Source organism: Cryptomeria japonica, chromosome 5 (genome assembly GCF_030272615.1).
Source record: "Cryptomeria japonica chromosome 5, Sugi_1.0, whole genome shotgun sequence".
Lineage (NCBI taxonomy): Eukaryota > Viridiplantae > Streptophyta > Pinopsida > Cupressales > Cupressaceae > Cryptomeria > Cryptomeria japonica.
Genome location: NC_081409.1, coordinates 243,736,783 through 243,760,788, shown reverse-complemented (window position 1 = coordinate 243,760,788; position 24,006 = coordinate 243,736,783).

The following is a 24,006-nucleotide window of genomic DNA, read 5'->3' as shown; positions in this document are numbered from 1 at the left end:
GAATTGTGTGCTAGTTTAGAGCTCTAGTATTCAGTATTTAAGTTAGGGAAGAGCTATTATGGAGTAATGTGTGTTAAGGATTTGATGGGAGGATTTTGGTGATCAGTTTCGCATTTGAGGTGATTGGACTGACTTATGGGAATTGTTTTATCATCTTGGTTTGGTCCGCATTTGGATCTATGATCAGATTGAGCCGACTTGGTGGAACATGTTTCATGTTGCGTGTTATGCATTTTTGGAAGCTGACTTGGTAAATGATTCTTTTGGATTATGAGGATATATAAGATTGGTTCAGTTGATTATTTTGGATGGTGAGTGAAGGAAGTTTGGGTGAGAGAGTTTGTAAATTAAGTGAATATTTTGTTGTTCCGGTATGTGACAGAGCAGTGTTACATAGTAGAATAACAAATCACTTGCAGGAGACAGACAGAGCCTAATTGAATCTGTACTTTGGCATATATAGAGGTTACACTTCAGTTCAGCTACTGTTGTAATCATTTTGTAATAGCATGTAAGGCAGTGATCCTTCCTTCGGGTTGTATCCCTTTTGTAATTAAGCAGTGAGCTCTAGGTAGTGAGTTTGAATGCAAGTGCATTCCACTTTTGTAATATCGTTTTACTACTGGCCATAGTATAAATAATATTGTGGGTGCTCAATCCCACCGTGGTTTTTCCCTTTCTGGGTTTCCACGTAAAAATATTGGTGTTATGGTTGTGTGGTTGTTCATTTTATGTTTATGCACCTTGATTACTTTCTCATGCATCTGGTGGTTTAAGAATCAACTTGATAAGTTTGCAAATTATAGAACACTGATTCACCCCCCCAGTGTTCATTGATTCCAACATCCGGAGGTTGGGATTTGATTCTTGCACAAGCAGAATTTGCATACAACAATTTAGTGAACCGAAGTACTGGGAAAACACCATTTGATATTGCTACCGAAATGAACCCTAAAGGTATATTAGAGTAGAGATACATTAACCATGAGAATAAGAGAAGTGTTGAAGCATAGATGTTTGTAGATCACATGATGTCATTACATAATCAAGTTAAACAACATTTGGAAGATATGAATCGGAAGTATAAGGAGAAGGCAGATGAGAAAAGGACAGATAAGGAATTTGAAGTTAGGGATGAGGTGATGGTGTATCTAAGAAAGGGAATATTTCTATTTGGTACATACAATAAGTTGAAGATGAGGAAGTTTAGACCTTGTAATATTTTGAAGAAGTTTGATTCGGGCAATGCATATGAAGTTGAGTTATCGGATACCTTGGGTATATCACCTATATTCAACATAGCATATCTCTATCAATATCATGAGGTAGAATTCAGTGATAACAGTAGACCAAATTTAGAAAGAGTTTCCTGAGAAGAAACTGGATGAGATTGAGTAGATTTTGGACAACAGAGTTGGTAAGAGCACACGAAGCAGACAATACAAAGATTATCTTGTGAAGTGGAAAGACAAACAGTGGAAGATTCTTCTTGAATATCTCAAGCTAAGGTAGACTATCTTGGGTTTCCTCTAGCCCCATAAAAGTGAGGGACCCACTTTTCAAATAACCCCAGATGTCTGATGTAGGAGCATCCTTGGTTCATTGGCGATCTTGCATCAACCAAAAATATTCGCTTTATGTTTTGTTTCTTGTTCACTTTAGTTTCTGTGTTTCACTCTAGACCCCCCAAGTTGTTCATTTTCAGTGTAGAGCTGGATTTAGCATTTAGACATGTTTTTGTACCTTGATCTTGCATCTCAGCTTGTTTGGATCTCTTTTCAACAGGATTTCACTTCTAAAATGTCTAGCAGTTCTCAGTTTCCAGACTTGTTTGAACCTTAACGACTAGATGGTGTTTCCTTACCTTGTGGAGCACCTCCTTGACTTGTAGAGCCATTTGGAACCTCTTACAATGTTACCATATGCTTGGTCGATCTTCCTTTTGGTCTGCATCTCATTTCAGTTCTTTTTCAGATGATTTTCTTCATGCTTGGGGCCGACCTTTTTGGACGTTACACTTTCCCGCCTTGGGGATTGTATTCTTTCTTGGGCCGACTCGAATGTGTTCTGGATGCTATATATTGATGTATTAGATCCTAGATGAGTAGTTAGAGGTATTAGATGATGATTAGATTGATATAGGTCAAATTTTGAACATCTCTTGGGTTCCAGATTATATGTTCTACAATCAGGCTTGTTAGCCTGTTTGTAGCCTGGATGTTGTCGGCTAGTTGTGCTTGAATTCATAATATAATCAAGGCCCGATCTGGCACTCTCTCTATTTTGTGTTGTTGTTTCTGTTGTGTTGATCTTGTTTCACGGTTCAGACAGTTCTCTTTGAGTACCCTCCTATCGTGGCTGCATCATAAAGGGTCGATGGTGAACTTCTAAGAGGCCACATGGGCAATTGGATAGGGCCACATGTTAGAGAAATGGGCTTACAAGAGATATCTTGAGAAAGTATGGAATCTACAAAGAAGTAAAATGACTTAGTCAAAACCTTTAGAGGGGGTTGAATGGGTCATCAAGTCTAGAACAATGTACAAAGGATGACCATTCAAGCTTGTGTGCAAAGGATGAAGAAGCAAGTAGAGGCCAATGAGACCAAGAGTTGAATCTGATCGAAATGGAGAAAGGTCTTTCTAAAGGCATCTCAAAAGGAATAGATAGAGCACTAAAAGAGGTTAATAAAGGTCAAAAAATGAACCAAAGGGCCCAAACCAAGGCCAAGAAGCATGAGTTCATTGAGTGTAAAGGACTTGTGAGCACCAAGAATGGGCCATAAAGATCCAAAAAAGGTTAATTAAGGTCAAAACCAAGCCTGAAATGTGCAAATCACTTGCAAATTGACCAAGAATTATCCAAAATATATAGAGGGTGATTTAATCATGGCCCTTTATATATTTTTTCCAAATATTTTGTACAAGCATGGATTTCCATACATGGCATAATTGTACAATCATATAATGTAGGTACATGGGGTAAAAAATTTGCAAAAAAAATGAAGTCCAATTTTGATGAAACGAAAGGTTATTTTTCATTTCTTAATCCTTCTCGAATCAATGGAAATGTCTATTCACTCCATGGAACTTGGTTAATAGGGTATTAAATATTGAATTCACTAAAATACATAAGGGAACTTGCAATTTATGGCTTTGAATACTAATCGGCAACATGCCTATTTTATTGGAAACTTGAGAGATAAGAAGTTTACATGATATCAATACTAAGCTAGTCAAATCAAAATGTTATAATAAGAGCTCTAAGAAATTGTAGAGCATATTAGTTTAGTAAGTCTTAGAATAGTCTTATTATTTGGTTGATGATATTGAACACATAACTTAGATATGTTAATTTAGATGCTTTCTAATGAAGAAAGCTGCAAATTTATTTCAAGCGCACCTAAATTAGTAAACCTTAGACTCAAAACTCTTTTAGTGGTAGTTAGGTAAGATTATATTATCAAGTGTCATTTGCCTAATGGTGATTCATTGGTATTTAACTTAATTTTATATGTCATTGTATGCCTAGAGTTGTTTATTTTTGTAGCATTACTTGAGTTGAAAAATATTTAATATAATGACTTAATACTTTAGAGAGGATCACAATTTTGAAATACTTTGGGAAGTATTGTGTATTTGCAACAAGGTTGGAATTTGTGACCCTACTAGGAATTATAGTTGTTCTAATGATGTGATTATTTAATAAGCTTTCACATGATCTTGAAAGGATATTTTGTGATTATTGAGTGAAGTTTTTAATTTTTTTTGTTAATTAGTTCAATAAAAATTTAAAAAATAATATATTGTAAAAATTATTAGTAGTATTTAAAAGTTATCTTTTTATGTTAAAAGCAACAAAACAAGGGCGTTGTCCCCAAATAAAATAGCCTGGAGGGCATAAAGCCAATCAGATAACCAGTAGCATCAATTTAATCGCAAACTACGAAAAATAAAAAATAAAGACTAGCCATAATGGCACTTCCACCACAAAACAAGTGAAAAGAAAAACATGTCAAAACCAAGCATAAGGAGGGGGAGAAGCACCTGTAATGTCCCCTACCTGATCTATTTCAATATATTAAAATTGATTGATATCTTCAATTAGTTATTATCAAGTGCTTATCTATTTTCCTCATTAGATGATTAATTTCATTATTCATAGTTCTTAATATAGATATCAGAACTTGCTACTACTTCATTTTTAAGGGAGAAGGGTTTACGTATGTTACCAAAGCGCTTAGAGACCAACTACAATAGGTTCCCTCAAAGTTTACAGATCCAAGCCCTTACCTATCTTGGGTCTATACCCTCAAGGCTTATGGGTCGCTGACCCCCACCCTATCTTGGGACTTAACCTATTGCTTGGATTTAGACTGCCCCTCTTTGGAACACCTCATTCCCAACTTCTTAAATACGGATAGATAAAACATGATTTAGACTATAAGTATAAATATTTCTTATGTATTATGAATATATATATGAAATTATGTATGACTGTCATACATATTGCAGTCCATATTAATATTACTATCAATTCCACATAAGAACATTATTGGGCTTCATATATTAAGCATACTTATTGAACACATCCCATGCATACCATCAAGAACAAGGATGTTACTGCCTGTAACTTAATAATAGTTTTGATCTGATCCGATCCATGGTGATGTTACTGGATGCTTTGATTCCTTTCTCTTTATATCTCTCAATGTGAGGGAGAGGTCATATCTCTTCATCATGTATGCCCTTTGGCAAGAGACACACCCTTTCACCATTAACACCCTTTGAAAGTGTGCACCTCTTCATTATTTATGCCCTTTGAAAGGGAAACAACCTTTCACAATCAGACTTGCACTTTTGATTTAATTCAGATCTACACTTCTGATTTCCAAGTTATCCCCCTCCCAAATGAGGTTCTCTTCTCCCTTTTATATCTTATTGTTGAGGGAGTCACAAATTTTCCTTCCATGTCTTTTAACCATTCATTAACTTAATTATGTTTAATTATATTCTTTATATTATAATTTAATTTTTAATATTTTAATTTTATTATTTATATTTATTATTAAATTCTATTTGAAAGTGGGGACATTACAGTCCACCCCACCCAAGATTGCTTGTCCTCAAGCAATGATCATGGAGTGTTCAGAATGACTTCCAACATGAAATGGCTTTGGGGACACACACAAAATAAACATGCCAGAAACATATCAGGCATGAACCAAACATGAAGAATACACATAAAAACATGAAGCATACACATAGACATATGCATACACGCAAATACTTGTATTGTTAGATTCCTTCTTATTGACTAGAATGATTCATCGATTCCTCTTTACCCTACAGGATGGCAGGTTCAAAGCTTTGATACCATTTGTAATGTCCCCTACCTGATCTATTTCAATATATTAAAATTGATTGATATTCTTCAATTAGTTATTATCAAGTGCTTATCTATTTTCCTCATTATATGATTAATTTCATTATTCATAGTTCTTAATATAGATATCAGACCTTGATACTACTTCATTTTTAAGGGAGAAGGGTTTACGTATGTTACCAAAGCGCATAGAGACCAACTACAATAGGTTCCCTCAAAGTTTACAGATCCAAGCCCTTACCTATCTTGGGTCTATACCCTCAAGGCTTATGGGTTGTTGATCCCCACCCTATCTTGGGACTTAACCTATTGCTTGGATTTATACTACCCCTCTTTGGAACATCTCATTCCCATCTTCTTAAATACGGACAATAATAACATGATTTAGACTATAAGTATAAATATTTCTTATGTATAATGAATATATAGATGAAATTACGTATGACTATCATACATATTGCAGTCCATATTAATATTACTATCAATTCTGCATAAGAACTTATTGGGCTTCATATATTAAGCATACGTATTAAACACATCACATGCATACCACCAAGAACAAGGATGTTACTACCTGCAACTTAATAATAGTTCTGATCTGATCTGATCCATGGTGATGTTACTGGATGCTTTGATTCCTTTTTATTTATATCTCTCAATGTGAGGAGGAGGTCATATATCTTCATCATGTATGCCCTTTGGCAAGAGACACACCCTTTCACCATTAACACCCTTTGAAAGTGTACAACTCTTCATTATTTATGCCCTTTGAAAGGGACACAACTTTTCACAATCACACCTGCACTTCTTATTTAAATCAGATCTGCATTTCTGATTTCCAAGTTATCCCCCTCCCAAATGAGGTTCTCTTCTCCCTTTTATATCTTATTGTTGAGGGAGTCACAACTTTCCCTTCCATGTCTTTTAACCATTCATTTAATTAACTATATTCTTTATATTATAATTTAATTTTTAATATTTTAGTTTTATTATTATTATTTATTATTAAATTCTATTTCAAAGTGGGGACATTACAACACCCAGGTCTTGACAAAGAGGGGTTTGGGGGAGGGAGAAAACTTCCCCGTCTGCCTACGACAAATGACAGTCTAGGCAATGCTGTCACTAGGACCCACAAAGGAAGGATCAGGCAGGGTGGTCCCCGCAATGATTCTATCCACAATGGTAGCAGACTATTGTAGCAAAACAACAAAAGGTTTTAGAAATGGAGCAACACCAGAAGTAGGTTCAATATGAGTAGAATGAGGTTGCAAAATAGGAGAACCAAGAGTGGAGGCCCCAATAGAGGAGGTCAAAATAGTAGAAGCGAGAGGATCAAAAGGACCTTCAACAATAATGAGGAGCATAAATTCCACCTAGGAGGAGACATCATCCTCATGAGAGGAGCCAACATAATCAAAGTCCAAAGTATTGACCATCAAATGATCTACAATAGTATCCTTCCCCTAAGTAGCAACACCCCTATGATGTGGAACAAAACGGCTTGAAGCAAGATGACCTATTGAGAAGCATTTTCGACAGTGAAAGGGGAGGCCCTCATAATCCAACAGTTGTGTCCATGGCCTATCTCCAGCCATAATAACCACATCTCTCAAGAGAGGTAAAGAGATGTCAATGTTGAGAAGCATTTCTGGCAAGGAAAGGGGAGGCCCTCATAGCAGCACCCCTATGATGTGTTATTAAATGTTTTATAGATATACAAAAACAAATATTTATTGTCTTACCCACTCAATATTTAGAAAGAAAATAAACATTAGAGCAATTCAATCTAATCATTCAAAACCCACACACTTGAAACCAATTAAACAAACCAATTAGTTCACTTAAATCTCAAAAGACCATTTTCCAATTTTATCACATATCATGGACGAAGATTGGATTTAATCAAAAAAATCTTTAGAAAACATGAAGAGGCTCTACCAACTCAACCTAACCATATTCTCAAAACAAGATACTCTCTTTGATAACATTTACTTAAAAATTATTTATTTAGAAACCATATGTGAAGCAATCAATTGTTAAGAAAATATTCATCCACAAACTAAATGGTCTATCCTAATATTAACCTTGGCACCTATCATTTATCTTTTACTCCCAAAAAAGAAGGCAATTCAATTGACCATCTATCACCTCTTCATTTTCACATGGCACCCACAACAAGTCATCAATTCTATCAATCAATGTGTATACATAAACCTCCCCATAACATAACTAAGATGTGTAAGTGTTAGTGTAAATAATTATTCATGCTGGACATTATTACACCTTACTTAAGTTTACTTGGGAAATGCATTTCATAGTAGTTTGGTTATGAGACATCTGGTTGTTGTGCCACATTGGGATAGCGTGTGTAGGAGAATTTCCACCTTTTATGGTGTTGATCTTGTTACTACTTTATCATATCCACCTATTGTGGAGTGATAATTCCACCTTCGGTGGGTGATCCACCTCATGTGGAATATTTTATTGTTTCTCCTACCTACCACACCTATTTCCTACCTACCCTTGTTTCTTATTGAGCCATATGTCATGTTTGTGTGCTCACATATCCACATAGCTTTGCCTATATAAGCAGGCTCATCTACATTGAACATGTACTGATCCAGTTGATTAGTATTTTCTTGATAGAATAAAGTTTATTTCTATCATCTATTATGTTCTCTCTTATTTGTACTTTACATTGCCTCTAGATCTTGGCAAAATCTCACATAGTATCAGAAACATTAGAGTGTCATTGGTTTGCCAATTCAGAGAAATTTGATGCTATTTGGGGTTTGCATTTTGAAACTTTCTATTGCAAGTTATTATTGAAGCTTGATGGGTCAAATCTGAGGTCACCATTGGATTGAGGAGGTCCAAGAAAGTCAGTTTTTCCTTTTGTTTCATCCATATCAGACTTCAGAGGCCAAATCTAGAGGCATTTGAAGTTTGAAGTTGCGACGGAAATTTTCCAGAAATTATAATTTTGCAGGCAATTTTCAAATAGCGATATCTTACTCATCCAGACTCCTTTTTTCGAGATTTTCTTTTTTGTTTTGGGGTAGAATTTTGTTATCTGTACAGTGGTGCAAGAGTTTTCTGATTTTTGGATACGGGTTTTTCTAAAATCGTGAAATCCTATTTTTTACAACTTTGGAGGCTTTGTTTGGGCTCATATGGACTCCTTTTCAGGTGCCGTTTATTTTGAAAGTGCATAATTTTTTGTCTACTTTCATAATTTGCCATTTATATGCAGTGATTTTGAGTAAAAAATGTACTTTCAGTATTTGGTCATTTTTTGGCCTATTTGGTACTTGTATTTTGCTTGGATCTCAGTTTAGATCACTAGCAGTATTTGTTGAAGTCTCTCATATCTAATTTTGAGAAGTTATAAAATTGAAATCAGAAGTCCACCTTGCCTTGTTTTGCAAGTGGCCTATTGTACATGCACTAAGTATAAAGTGCCAAATCATGATTTTGGGGGGGTTTCTTGATTGAGTAATTTGGGGGGGTGTCTTGTGTGATTGTGTGTCTCTCTCTCTATCTTATATTTTTTCCTTTTTCATGCTATGGGTTCTCCTAAGTTTCATCTCTTAACTCCTCATAATTATGCTACTTGGAAAATTGATGCATGGAGTAAATTTATGAAAAAATGACTAACTCATTATATTGATGGAACTAGTGTTGCTCTCATTGATCCTAAGACTGATCCTATTGGTCACTTGGATTGGCTCACTAAAAATATCATGGCAATTGGTACCTTAAGAAATTATGTATCAAAGGATCTCATTTTTCATATTGAGAAATGTACTAATCAAGGATGCTTGGCAAAAGTTTCAAGACTTGTATGGTCAAGTTGATGAGACTAGGGGATATCAAATTGATAGTGATCTCACCATGTTAGATCCCAAGAACTTTGATACTATACAAGATTATGTCACTAAGGAAAAAGAGTTGAGGGCACAACTCAAGGATTGTGGCATTGATAAGAAGGATACTCAATTGATCTTCAATTTGATGGGAAAGCTTCCACAAGAATATGCAACATTTGTTTCTAGTTTCCAAACCCATATGATGACAATGTGTTCAAGCTACACAATGCCTACATTTGATGTTTTCACTGAAATGTTGATGATGGAACAAACTAAGTTGATAAACATGGGCATTCTTAAGGCTTCTAAGTCTCAAGAATTAGTGGCAAATCAAGGGAACAAATAAAATCAAGGAAAGGACAACTCAAGCAAGAAGAAATGACAATCAAAGCCTAAGGACAAAGCATCACCTTCTCCACAACAAGGAGATTCATCCTCTTCCAAGAGGGACAATTCACCAAAGAGAGAGAGACCTACTTGTGCATATTGTAAAAAGTTTAGTCATGAGGAGCATCATTGCCATTCTAAGAAGATTAATGAGCTCACACATATCCTCAAAAAGCATAACATTGATTTGCCTAATGTCTACAAGAAGGATGATTCATCAACTTCCACTTCCTCACATTCAAAAGGAAAAGGGCAAGCATTCATGGCTTCTACAAGTGGGAAGACTCACTCTTTTGGGACAAGAAAAGGAAAATCTCTTTGTGCTACTACAAGTCATGATTCAGGGAGATGGCTTCTAGATTCAGGGGCTTCTCATCATATGTCATCTTTGCAGTCTATGTTCTCTTCATTTGAGCCTTGCACCATGTCGCAGATTTTGATGGGCAATCATACATACATGGATGTGATTGGGAAAGGATCTATTTCCATTGGGGATAACTCCTTCAATAATGTGTTGTGTGTACCCCATTTGACAAACAATCTCCTTTCCATCTATCAAATCACACATGGCACAACTAAGAGAATTGTGGAGTTCACACCTGAGTCAGTTTTCATTAGAGACTTGGAGACTAGAGTTATCATTGCGACTAGGGTGGTTGATCATGCATCTCGGTTATACTCCTTTTCAGATTTTTTTGATGATGATGATTTCACATATGATGATCACACTTCTTGTGATGATTAAGATTTTGAGGATAAATATGGGTACTTGAACTTGGGGATTCTCACATGTGATCCCGTTCTTGAGCCTTGTGTTTCATCTCCTCCTATTGATATTGTTGGTAAACAGATTTGTCCCTTTTCTGAAATCTTAATAATTATTTTCCTTAAGAAAAGATATAACTTTGTTTCGCCCTTTATAAAGGAAACAAACTACCAACAGTTGGATGAATTGATTAAAATTCAACCTCTGCATTAGAGGGCAGCTCCTCCTATGATTTGCAATGAATTTATTATATAAATGAAATGCTAATACTTTTTACTAGAAAGCATTGAAAGGCTTCAGCATTCATCCATCAACACAAATAAATGCCTCCAAACTAAGAGCAAAGAATTTTTTTAAAAGAACTTAATGAGAGCTCACAGACTCTGATACACAAACATGCTCACTGTATAAATTCAAAAAAAAATAGCAGAAGCTCAGCAATACCGAAGGCTGATCTATACTCTCTCGTGCCTCATAGGGCAAGGGGGATCAATCAAATGAATATGTATGAGTTTTCTAACAATTAATGATAACCATGAATTGAGAAAAACACAAAGATAACTGATCATAGAATGATATCATGCCCATAGAAATTTTCTCAAGAAAGATTACTAATCTTCAAACACACAGATTCAAAGACTGCATAACTTAGCACTTTATTGATAATCAACCATTCCGTTTTCAGACAATTCATAGGAAAAACCAAAATATTATCTGCTACACGAAAAATCATAGTTTTTCGGAACCCTTACAAAGACAAGCTTTCCGGCTTAAGTAGCCTCCAGGCTCATAGTTTTGACATAACAGAATTACATTTTACTTTAACCAAAGTTAAAGAAACTGTTTACTATAACAAGAAAGAAAACTAAATCAACAGCCATTGTGAGGTTGACACCTCATTTTTTTTAGATTAACTATGCTTCCACTGTGGTAGAAGATGTTATGGATCTGTCCTGCTTTGCCGCAGAGCCAGTCCATTCCAGGTGTTCCATCGAGAAGTTCAAGATGACTTGAAAATAAGGAAGACCAATGTGTTGAATCCTTTGCTTCCACACCTCCTTATCCATGTTCACTTGTGCCACTTTTGCCTTGTGTACCTCCAAATGATTAGAGTAGACTATGAGCATCGATTCAATCCTTGCCACCTTTGAGAAGTCATCTATGTCCAAATATTTTGTTGTCTAAATGAATTGAATTCTTTCTTGAAAGATCTTGGTCATATCCATAGTCACCTCAATTGTCTTGGCACCGTCTTTCATGAGCTGAATGTCAATGCACTTGAGATCCTTCTGCATTGTATCAATCAAGTCTGTCAATCCTCTGAGCAATTTGGTGGACTCTTCATGAACTTGTTTGATGATCGAGTTGTGCCACTCCACATTCTTCCTTGATACATACAATACATTATCATCTAGATTTTCTACTAGTTTTTCAGCCAAGAACTTCATCACCCCATACTTCTGTATATCATTCATTTGCACTAGGACTGCCACCCATTTGATCCTTTCTTTCTCCCAAGCCACCATCTCCAGCTCTAATTCTTTTCTTACAGTTTCAACATCTTTATAGACTTTCACCAGATTAATGATATAATCTGATCCCTATTGCATTATAAGGTCCAACCATTTATTAAACATTTCTGTAACTACTCTGTTCCTTTGAACCTAGCTGGATATTTGGGATCGAATGATACCGGTATCTGTGAAAAAGGTTGGGGGTTTGGATTATGGATGGCATTAATATACTCAACCATTTGAGTAACAACTTGCTTCAATTCCCTTTTGTCTTATTCATCCTTCCATGTTCTTGAAATAATCCTTTTTGTGGATGATTCCAAATTCTTAACATCCACAACATGTGAAGCAACTCCCAAATCTATCTTTTCAACTGTAAAATCCTCCTTAGTAGCTTTATCTGCATCTTTCCCTAGAATTGGTTTGGCTATCTCGGTCGTCCAGTGACTTTTTGCTTCATCTACTTCAAGCATTGTCTGCGTCTTGAGTTTCTTTGGCTTTGATGCCTTTCCCACACATCTGCTGACCATATCTTCCATAGGGATTGTAATCGGCAGTACACTTAGTTTCTTTCCAACAACAGCTTCCAACCATTGTGGTGCGTTTGTAGGCTCTTTAGGAGGAGGATTCATTTGTGTATCGGGTGAAGTGACAATGACCAAGGTGTTCATGGGGTCTTGTCAGCTTTCCTCTTCCTTGCTTGTGTCCATTTCCTGCATCTCAGGTTCATCCAGGTCCTGTGGATCCATTGTTTCCTTTGTCTCTTCACTAGGGTCTAGGTCAACAACAACCTATTTCAAAATGGGCTCCCTACTCTTCTTCTTACTTCTAGACCGAGTTACCCGAGCAACTGTGAGACTTGATGGTGACTTCTTTGATCTCCTAGGTTGAATTTTCTCAACAACAGGCCTTGAAACACCTGCAACATTAACAATTTCATTAGTGGAAGAAATGGGGGATTGAGTCACAATGTGTGAATCAATTCTTAGTTCATGTGAGGACATGTGAGATGCCTCCTTAAAATTTTGGTTTCTCAACCATCTTTTTGCTCTTCTCACAATATTGAAGGATCTAGCTTGAATACTGTCATCCTCCTTTTTATTCCAATCAATTTCTGGAATTGGTTTTCCTTGAACCTCTATGTCGAACCCAGGATCTAGGACATCTTCCCCTGTATCTTCCAATACTCCAGATATATTAATTGGAAGCTTCATGGTAATTATTTGTTGCAAAGTGAACCTTGACCACAGTCTTTTCCTCACCTCATATTCATCACTGCAATTCTCCCAGTAATCCTCCAACTAAGGCTCATGACAAAAATGATTATCTACCTTTAGGTTTTCAATGGCATAACCTCTACTGTCAAACTTTCGCCTTGCCACATATGGCTGCAAGTTCATCCTTTTGAATTCTAATTCTAGGTTCAGGGTGTTAGATATAGATTTGCAGCTATAGTATCTGAGTTCAATAGGGAATAAAACTCCATACTCGCCCTTTGTTCCTAATCTTTTATCAATGTAAGCCATTTGCCTGCTCACTTATATAAGTACATAGCTGTCGAAGGCATACCTAGGCAACTTGAATGGTTGACCCTCAAAACCACCTACCCGTAGGTAAGTAAACCTGGGAAATTGTTAAAGAAACTACCATATATGCTTATGAAATTCATTGCTTCGATAGACATTCTCCTGTTCACATCCCCCTAGAGCTCAAAAGCAAGTTTTCCCATGAAGACTCCATTCCATTTATCAATTTGCTCGACATGTCTTTATTGCTGCAATAGAGGATAATAATTATACACCCTCATCCCATCTACCCAAGACTCATTAGGCAAGCCAGACCAATCCCTTGTACAAGCTAGTATGTAGAAAAGATAAGAAGACATATAAAAACCTGACATTCCCACAAAATTACTCAACCCTTCATGTAGTCTTTCTACAATTACCTGAGACCAATCGAGGCACCTGTCACCAGATAACACCACCTGGATGAAAAAGTACATCCAATCCTCCCAGTAGAAAGAATGTGAGTTTCCCTTCACCCTGATCAGAAGTATCACAATATCCTGTACTTCTGTGATGAAATGTTGTCTAGTCAGGGGCTTTGGCAGCCGTGACCCTCCTTTCTGAACTTTTAGGAGCCAATTCCTAGCAATTACACTCATGTACTTACTCTTCTTTTCTGAGAAATAGGCGTACGAGTTCCCAATGGTACAGTCTTCATATTCGTCCTTGTGCGGAATTCCCATTGTCGTCATTATTGTTTCTCTATTGATACTGACTAGCAGCTCACCATTACTAGTTCTGATGCATCTGTTCTCTGTATCATACCTATTCATGCAAGCCATCACCAAATGCGGACAAGGCACGACAAGCGGAAACATAACAGCCTCAACAACATCGCTTTTCACTATTTTCTCCATCATTGAACTGGTTTGAGGGTTCTTGTCTCTTTCTAATAAATCCCCTAAATCAACATGAACCAATGAAGTGTCTTCTAGTTGTTGTAATATCCTCACTAGACACGAGGTTCAACCAAGCTTCGACAAAATTGGCCTTATACTGCCTAATCTATACTTCTTACCAAGAAATTATAAAACAAGGCAGAATTCTACTCCAACAATTTAGAGATTTTCTTCCTATATTGATAAATCTTCAGAACTTAAAGAAACACAGCTTAGGAGGAGTCGTCTTAACTTACCCGTTACCACCATGAAAATTGGAAACTTCCTCAGGAAATTAGAACTGGTTTTAGCTCAGGTGCCTCCAATTCGCTCAAGTATGGCAGCTGCAACCCTTACAAACTACAGAAAGAAATTCATACATTCCTTTTGATCAGATGAGAAAATGTCTATAAGGCCACACATGCTTCATAATGATTTACTCAAGCGTGTGAAGTAACAGTGAAATGACTAAAATCTGACACCATCTTAATTATCCATCACTTCGGCACAAGTAGTTGATACACTCATGATTACTTTCCATATTTAGAATTTTAAGTTGTCGAGTGAGGGAATATTCCTTCTTGCCACGCCACTTTCATTATCATCAAAAAAGCCTTAGAGTTAGTTTTGAAGTGAACTCGTGAACCTTGAACCACTTGACAAAAAGTTCAACGGTTCAAGTTCATTTGGGAAGTACAACAATGAGTGAGCGGCACACAACAATACCAGGAACAAGCAATAATGATGATTATTAGGCAAAAGCCTTGAACCATTTGAACCGCTTGAGATTTGGTTCAAGGTTCAAAGTTGAAAACCAACTTAAAACATATGGATACCCACTCGTTATACAACAATACATTATCGTGACTCACAAAAGACCTTTTGAACCTTGAACCACTTTTGGTTCACGGGTTCAGAACTCAAGACGTAAAACAAAAGCGGGCTTTCTCTCACGAAGACAAAGACCACTAATGACTTTTTCCTAAAATGCACTTTGAACTTTGAACCTATTGAACTTTTTTGGAAAGAGTTCAATGGTTCAAGTACGAAGAAGAACAAAGACCCGACGGAAGTAAAGGAAAAATAAGGCAACCCGCAAATATGAACATTCAAAAGGGAAAATTGCAGGGGAGACTAACATCGGCTCTGTCTAGGGACTAGAACTGTGAAGGAACTAGAAATGAACCCCAAAATCTCTGGTTTCGTAGGTAGACTTATTTAAAGACCCAAACAAAAACAAAAATAGAAAAGACACACAATTGCAAATCAACCAGAACACTATATACAAAAACCATGAGGGACACTCATTTACAATTGATATAATTTCAAATCCTGACCATTATAGGTTAGGGGAAGAGCAGAACCATCTTGATATGCTAGTTTAAATGAATTTGGTCCTTTTACATCATGAGTCAAGAACGGTCCTTTCCAGAGCGACTCGAACTTTGCATGTGCCCCTTTGGGTTCCCTTCTTCTGTCCCAGAGCAGTACTTGATCACCTAGCATGAATTTCCATGGCCTGGCCCGCTTATCAAATATCTTCTTCACCCTCATCTAGTGCTCTATTATCCGGTCCACTAATTTATCCCTTTCTTCATCAATTCTCATCAAATGCATAGTCCGCTTTTCCAGAGAATTATGACAGTTTGTAACTTAATAGCTGCCAGTTCCAAGGGAAGTGCTACCTGAGCACCTAAAACATAGACCAGTTCAAACAGTGACATCCCGATAGCCCACTTTGGCGAGGTACGATCAGCCCAAAGGGCTTCATACAATTTTTTATGCCAATCCTTAAAGTTTTCACTCACTAGTTTTTTCATGATGTTTATGAGATTCTTATTATTGGATTCAGCTTGACCGTTTCCCTGAGGATAGTAATCAAAAGAGTGAGCAAGGGAGATTCCATGATCATAGAAAAATAAAGAAATCTCGACATAAGAGAAATTTGTAGCATTATCAGCCATAATTTTCAGCGGGACCCCAAATCGAACCAGGATGTTCTCTTTCAGGAAGTTACAAACAACCTCCGAGGATGTCTTCCGTACTGGGATGGCCTCAACCCATTTAGTAAAATAGTCTGTTGCTATTAATATATGAGTATGTCATGCGCTAGAAGTAGGTGTCAGAGGGGCAATAAAATCCAAACCCCATTTCTTGAAGGGTTCATCTACAACCACGGGTCGAAGTGCTAATGCTGCAAGCTGCAACTTACTTGTGAACAACCTACATTTTTCACACTTGGCCACCCATGCATACGCATCCCTGAACATCCCTAGCCAATAATAACAATTCCTTAAAATCTTGTAGGCAGTCACCGTTGAAGAGAAATGACCACCACGGGCTTCATCATGAAATGTTTTCAGCAGAGACCCCTAGAGCGATTTATCAACACAACGCAAGAAAGTCCCATCCAATCCCCTCTTATACAATACATCATTAAAAATGACATACTTAGCGGCTTTTAATCTCAAGTTCCTCTTTTCTTTTGAAGAAAGATGTTTTGGGCAATCTCCATATGTCAAGTAGTAAGCAACATCTGCGTACTGAGAATCCTGAAGGCCAACAAACAAGACTAAGGGCAATTCCTCTGTCACCACCTCTTTACTCTCAGCAATTAGCTTGCACAAACCCTACCCTCTTACCAATTTTGTGGGCCTTATATTTAAATTGAACTCCTGAATTTTTGACACCCAAGAGGCTCTATTATTCAATCCTATGTCTTGTTGTGTTGATATTCTCTTGACTTCTCAATGAGGCACATAAACGATTGTATGGGAATGGAGAATATAATACTTGAACTGCTTTACAGCCTTCACAACCGCATATGCTTTCTTTTCCATTATTCAATACTTCAATTCATGCTTTTTCAGTGGTACACTCATGAATGATATCGAGACTTCATCATTATCCTCATTCTTCTGTAATAAAATTCCTGACATAGTGTGCTCTGAGGCATAACAATAGATAACAAAATCCTTACTAAAATTAGGATTAACCAGAACAGGCGCATGACCAATAGCATTCTTAATTGATTCAAATGCCTTCTTCCCCTCCTCATTCCATTTAAAAACTTTTTTCTCACTCATCAAATTCACAATGTATCTGGTAGTCTCTGCAAAATCCGGGATGAACCTCCTTAGAAAATTTACCTATCCGAAGAAGGATCTAACGACATTCCTACTTGATGGTAGAGTTGGTCGTTGAATTTCTCTTACCCTCTTAGGATCTATTTTCACCCCTTCCTTAGAAACAATATGATCGAGCAACTTACCCTCTGTGACTCCAAATACCGACTTCTTCGGGTTCAAGGGTACCCCATGCTCATGGCACCTTTGTAACACTTGTCTCAGGTCCCGCAGGTGATGCTTTCTTCTTTTTGAGAATACTGTTAAGTCATCCAGATATACAAAAATAATCTTATCCTTTAAGTGACCAAAGGACAAATCCATAGCATGCCAACAATGAGTGAGAGACACACAACAATACGGGGAACAAGCAATAATGATGATTATTAGGCAAAAGCCTTGAACCATTTGAACCGCTTGAGATTTGGTTCAAGGTTCAAAGTTGGAAACCAACTTAAAACATATGGATACCCGCTCGTTATACAACAATACATTACCACGACTCACAAAAGACCTTTTGAACCTTGAACCACTTTTGATTCACGGGTTCAGAACTCAAGACGTAAAACAAAAGCGCGCTTTCTCTCACAAAGACAAAGACCACTAATGACTTTTTCCTAAAACGCGCTTTGAACTTTGAACCTATTGAACTTTTTTAGAAAGAGTTCAATGGTTCAAGTACGAAGAAGAACAAAGACCCACTGGAAGTAAAGGAAAAATAAGGCAACCCGCAAGTATGAACATTCAAAAGGGAAAATTGCAGGGGAGACTAATAGATATCACATCACCTATTGCACCTGATGATGCGGATAGTGCGACAATTTTGTCTTCATGTGATTCAATGCAACAGGATATACATTGTCTTCCAGCTTCAGATTCATGGGATGAGTACTTGATAGACATTGCAGGTTTGTTTGTGGAATCCTACATTGAAGATTTGGGAGACATTATTGATGATATTCATCTTCTCTTTGATGAAGATGATCCCTTTTTATTGTTACGAGGGAACACTCTCACCCTCTTGTTCATTATCGACATGGTCATTCTTTCGAGATTGAAATGATTATGTATACTTATGTACAACAATTGGAGGAGGTCTCTTTATGTTTATAGGAGACATGTGAGTCTTTGGACATTGTTCTACATCCATCTCCACTAGATCTTGCAGTGCCTTTTTCAGCAGTGTGCAACAGTTTACCACCTTTGGAAGGGGTATCCTTCAGCATTGACATGGGGACACTTGAGCACTTTTCAGAGATTCCATTCATCATGAGTTTTTTTGATACTTCTTCCCTTCATGATTGGGGAGAATTCATGGATACACCTTTGGTTTTGTTTCTTCCTAAGGGGAGGAATATTGTTCAACGTTCGTTGAGCAGTTTCTTCATACATCATCAAGCTTCTATCATTGGTGTAGATTCCACATTGAGGGGGGGCTTCCTAGCTTCTCTTCTTCTCTCATATGGGGGGGACTTTTTCCTCACTTGGGGTTTTTTTCCTCACATAATTCTATGAGAGTTCTCTTGTATAGTTTTCATCTCTCTTTTGGGGGAGGGTTTTTTCCCATTGGGTTTTTCTCTCTTTCCCCACTTTGTGAGAGATTTCATTGAATTTGCGTTTGTACATGGGTACCTAACATGGCCTTGTAGTCGGGACCCATCTTGCATTGCTTAGTTGCATTTTAGACTTAAGTGCATTCCCCTAATTTGCACTTAAGGAGGGGTGTTGGTGTAAATAATTATTCATGTTGGATATTATTACACCTTACTTAAGTTTACTTAGGAAATGCATTTCATAGTAGTTTGGGTATGAGACACTTGGGTGTTTGTGCCACATTGGGATAGTGTGTGTAGGAGAATTTCAACCTTTTATGGTGTTGATCTTGTTGCTATTTTATCATATCCACTTATTGTGGAGTGATAATTTCACCTTCGGTGGGTGATCCACCTCATGTGGAATATTTTATTGTTTCTCCTACCTACCACTCCTATTTCCTACCTACCCTTGTTTCTTATTGAGCCACATGTCATGTTTGTGTGCTCACATATCCATATAGCCTTGCCTATATAAGCAAGCTCATCTACATTGAACAATATGTAATGATCCAGTTGATCAGTATTTTCTTGATATAATACAATTTATTTCTTTCATCTACTTTGTTCTCTCTTAGTTGTGCTTTCCATTGCCTCTAGATCTTGGCAAAATCTCACGGTAAGCATAATGGCCTCTCATGGCTACATGACAAATTTGGCATCACTCATAACAAAAGAGATGTAAGAACTACATGTCAATAGAGGAGGAGTCCTACACATTGGCGCCAACGAATCCCCTTAGCCCAAGAATTATTTCATTTGGGATTCATGGTTATCTAGAAGTGTCGAAGATTTCAAAGGAAAATAAATGTCATTTGTCCATATTTGAAAGATAAACTAGTTTGGCATTGCCATGTGGCCAATGTGTTTATGTGAAAGCTTTGATTGAGGAATCAAGGATTTGGTATAACTCCCGCTTGAATCCATCAATCATAAGAAATTAAGAAATGAGATAAAAATAAAAAGCTAAAAAACTAAAAATTTGGAAAAGCTCATCACATATTCAAGGAGTTTAGACAACCATTTGTATTAAATGATGATTGATGGAGTAGTATCAAATATGTGGCAGCCATTTCATTCGTTTTTGTGGATGTCAGTAGAATACAAGGGAGATTCTGTTAGGATAATCGGTGAACAACTAAGAGGGGGGATGAATCAATTGTCAACAGATTATAAAATTTTAAGCACACAAAATTTTTTACCGGAATGCATAAACCAAATACCGAAATAGCAGATATAACAATTAAGCATAAACATAAATCACAAAACAATTACCAAAAATCCATAACACATAACACCACGATTTTTACATGGAAAACCCGGTAAAGAGAAAAACCATGGTGGGAAGCCTACCCACAATTAGATAATACTTCTGCAGAAAGTATGTGATTACAATAAGAGGGGCCTGCACATGCAGGAAGGCCAATAGCCTAGAGCACACTGCTCATCACAAAAGAAGCCTCATTGACTACAAAATAAATCCAGACTACAATCCAGAAAGATGAATGAACTCCAAGAATAACATCTCCTATGCCTGAGTACAGTATTGGTAAGCTCAATACTAGAGGTCTTAAGCCTCTTTTACAAACCCAATTCCATCAGCTATGATCGACCAAAACCTCTGCATATGATTACAACTTTATTCACACACAGATAATCCTATAACCCACATACCATGATCTACAAAGAGATCTTACATCATATTTATACCAACTCGGGACCTAAACAATTAGGTCACCAACCTAAAAGATAGTACAATAGATTTGCTGCATAATATCGCAAACCAATGATAAACCAAGTCGGCCTAAGACCGAAACAACATAAACCAAACAAAAAATCCAATCGGTGACGCATCGAGAGCATCAACCAACACGTTACATAAACTAGTCCATAACCTAACAGAATAACACCGGACCCAAAATAGGTCGCCATAAGCCATATGAAACACCACGATCAAGTGGAACACGAACATATTAACCATCAACATCCTGATAACCTTCTAGAAGCTGCACCAACACCACTTATCGGATTCACCAAAAGATCTTCATCAAAGCGCTACCGGTAGAACACTTACCGATAACCAAAAGGCTTACCAGAACATATGATAGCATCTAGATCATCAAATTCTGAACCAACTGAATGTGATACTCATCAGGAACACATGAATAACCAATCTAAACCAATTCCAACAACCTAACCAAACCCATAGACAAATATCTAGATCAACATGATAATCCAACCACTCTACCAGAAGTCAATAGAGAACAAAACAACTAGTGTTGACACCAATGACAAACATCAATGCAACACATAATCAATTCCTCCAAATTGCCAACAATCTCCCCCTTTGCCATTGATGGCAACACTAGATGTGAAAAACATCCAAGTGCCAAGAAGTGCCAAACAAGCCTCTCCCAAGGGAAGACATCCAACAATCTCCCCAAAATGATATCTCTCCCCCTTTGACATCAATTCCATAAATCTAACATAAAAATCAAAGAAAAGTCATAAAACCTCTGAACCACACAGCTGACTACTCCCCCTATGTAGTAGCTCCACCACATCAATCCAGAATGAATGATAGTTCTGAAAATGCATGTCAGACTGATGCCAATCAACATCACTTGAGTTCCTACTGGAGGGGAAAAAACTCCCAATCTGTCTCGGAAGAACTCAAACGACTCCTTAGGCAAAGGTTTAGTGAAGATATCTGCAATCTGCTCTTTAGTATTCACATAAACCAATTTGACTTCATTTGCTTCCACCTTCTCGTTCAGAAAATTATACTTGATAGTGTAGTGTCCTAAAATTGTGACACTTGCAATTTCGACTGCATTTGGGTCTTCACGATGGCGATGCAACATAGAACCTGAATGGAGACCCCGAAACTTGTTCATGACACCAAAAATTGCATTTTTCAGCACCCTGGCCTGATCCTCCTTGCACCCCGTTGTCCCTGGAGGTGGGACCATGGCGCCCAGCGCCCTGGTCCTTCAGGACTAGGGCGCCCAGCGTCCTGGTCCCCAAGGACCATGGCGCCCAGCGGCCTGGTCCCTGGCCCTATTTTGGGCCCGGTCTCTTTTGGGCATCGGGTCTTTAAAGTTTGCAAATTGGAAAATAATGTTTCCTGGTCGGCCTAAGGTCGGGAAAATCAGTCTATCAGCCCTAATTGACAAGTATATAAACTACATTTCCTCTCTCAAAAAGGGAGGAGGACATAGATGGAAAAGAGGCGAAAGCGATATTCAAACATTCAAACATTCAAGCATTCAAGCAATTGAGCATTCTAAGTCTCCATTCAAGGCTAAGTGTTGCATTCAAGACAAGGATTCAACCATTGAAGAGGAGATCACTTACAACACATTACATACTACATACATTACACCTTCACATGTTGCAGGTACGCGGCTGTAATTGAAGATCTGGAATCCTTGTGCAGAGACAAACAGATCCACCTTCGTTTCGCGGATTTTTCGGAGGACCGTGTGCACGCCGGGCGCCATCGTCCTGTCAACTTTCGCTCAAATTTGCAGAACAGCACCGTCTCGACATTTTACTGCTAATTCCAGGTCCGCAGCTTCATACCATATCCCTATTTCTGTTTATAAGCGAATCTTTCCTACTTTTCATGCATTCCTAGTTCAATCTTTCTATCTACATTTCTTTACAAAAGAGGGTATCCTTGATGTCTTAACCCTTGAAACTCATATAGAATCCAATCTTGCATTGCGTGGGATTGGATCTTGTGGGTTTCAACCCCTTTTTTGAATGTAAAGTCTCTCCTAAGTGAAAACCATCAACCCTAGTGACTCTCCCTTCTCTCTCCTTGGAGTTGGGGAGGGGAGAACGACTAGGGTTCAATTTTTCCGCTTTACATTTTGGTGAACCTGACGTGAACATCCTCATTTTGATTACTCATGGTTAGATCTAAAAATTTTGCTTTCCTAATTATATTTCCATGTTTGATCTTTTGCAAATTTTAGAGGTTGATTGCATAAAAAACCCTAAAATTTTCTTTTTAGTAATTAAACTTGTGAAATGTTTAATTGTTAATGCTTGTTTCAGATCTACCCTTCTATTGCAAATTATCAATTCATATTTGTGCTTTAATTCTGAAAATTAAGTGGTTAAGTGTCAAAACCCTAATTTTTAAAACCTTCTTGATTCAACCTTTGACTGATAATTTGACTGATCAAAACACCTCCAAATCGGCTGTAATTTTGGATTCCGCAATAAAATCACGATATCTTTCATCCTTGAAAATTTGGAAAAAAGTTGCGAGGACCGTGTGCACCCCGAGCGCCATCGTCCCCAACATTTTTTCCGAAATTTCGGGAGCTAGATCTTACTGTATTTTTCTGCTAAAATTCAGAAATTTGGCTGATTTTATCAAATTTAACACTTTCAAAATTAAAGTCAAAGTTGGTCTAGTGATTGCTTGGATTAAGGCTTCTAATCATTCAAAAATCATTGAAATTAAAATTCCTATCAAAATTGTGTTTCTTACAGTCCTAAATCTGAAAAGTGTGTTGGTGTTCATTCAGAATTTCAGTGTTTTATTCAAATTTTTACAATTTGTGACTTCTGAAATTAAGTGTTTAATTGCAACAACTCTGATTTCCGCTTTCAAATTTGAATTTTGCATGAAATTGAGTCAACTTTTAAATTTCAAAGCCTGCATTGCTTTCAGTATTCCCTCTAAAATCATAAAATTCAAAATTTCAGTTTCCCCCTCTTTTTCAAAATTCAAATTTTACATTTTTCAACAATCTTGGTAGGGTTCAATTTTGAGATTGCAACTTTAATTTGGCCTATCTACAGATCGTAAAATCACTCAATTTTTTCAGATTAGCTTTAAAATCATCATTACTTTCATCCCTGAAAATTTCAAAAAAAGTTGCGAGGACCGTGTGCACTCCGTT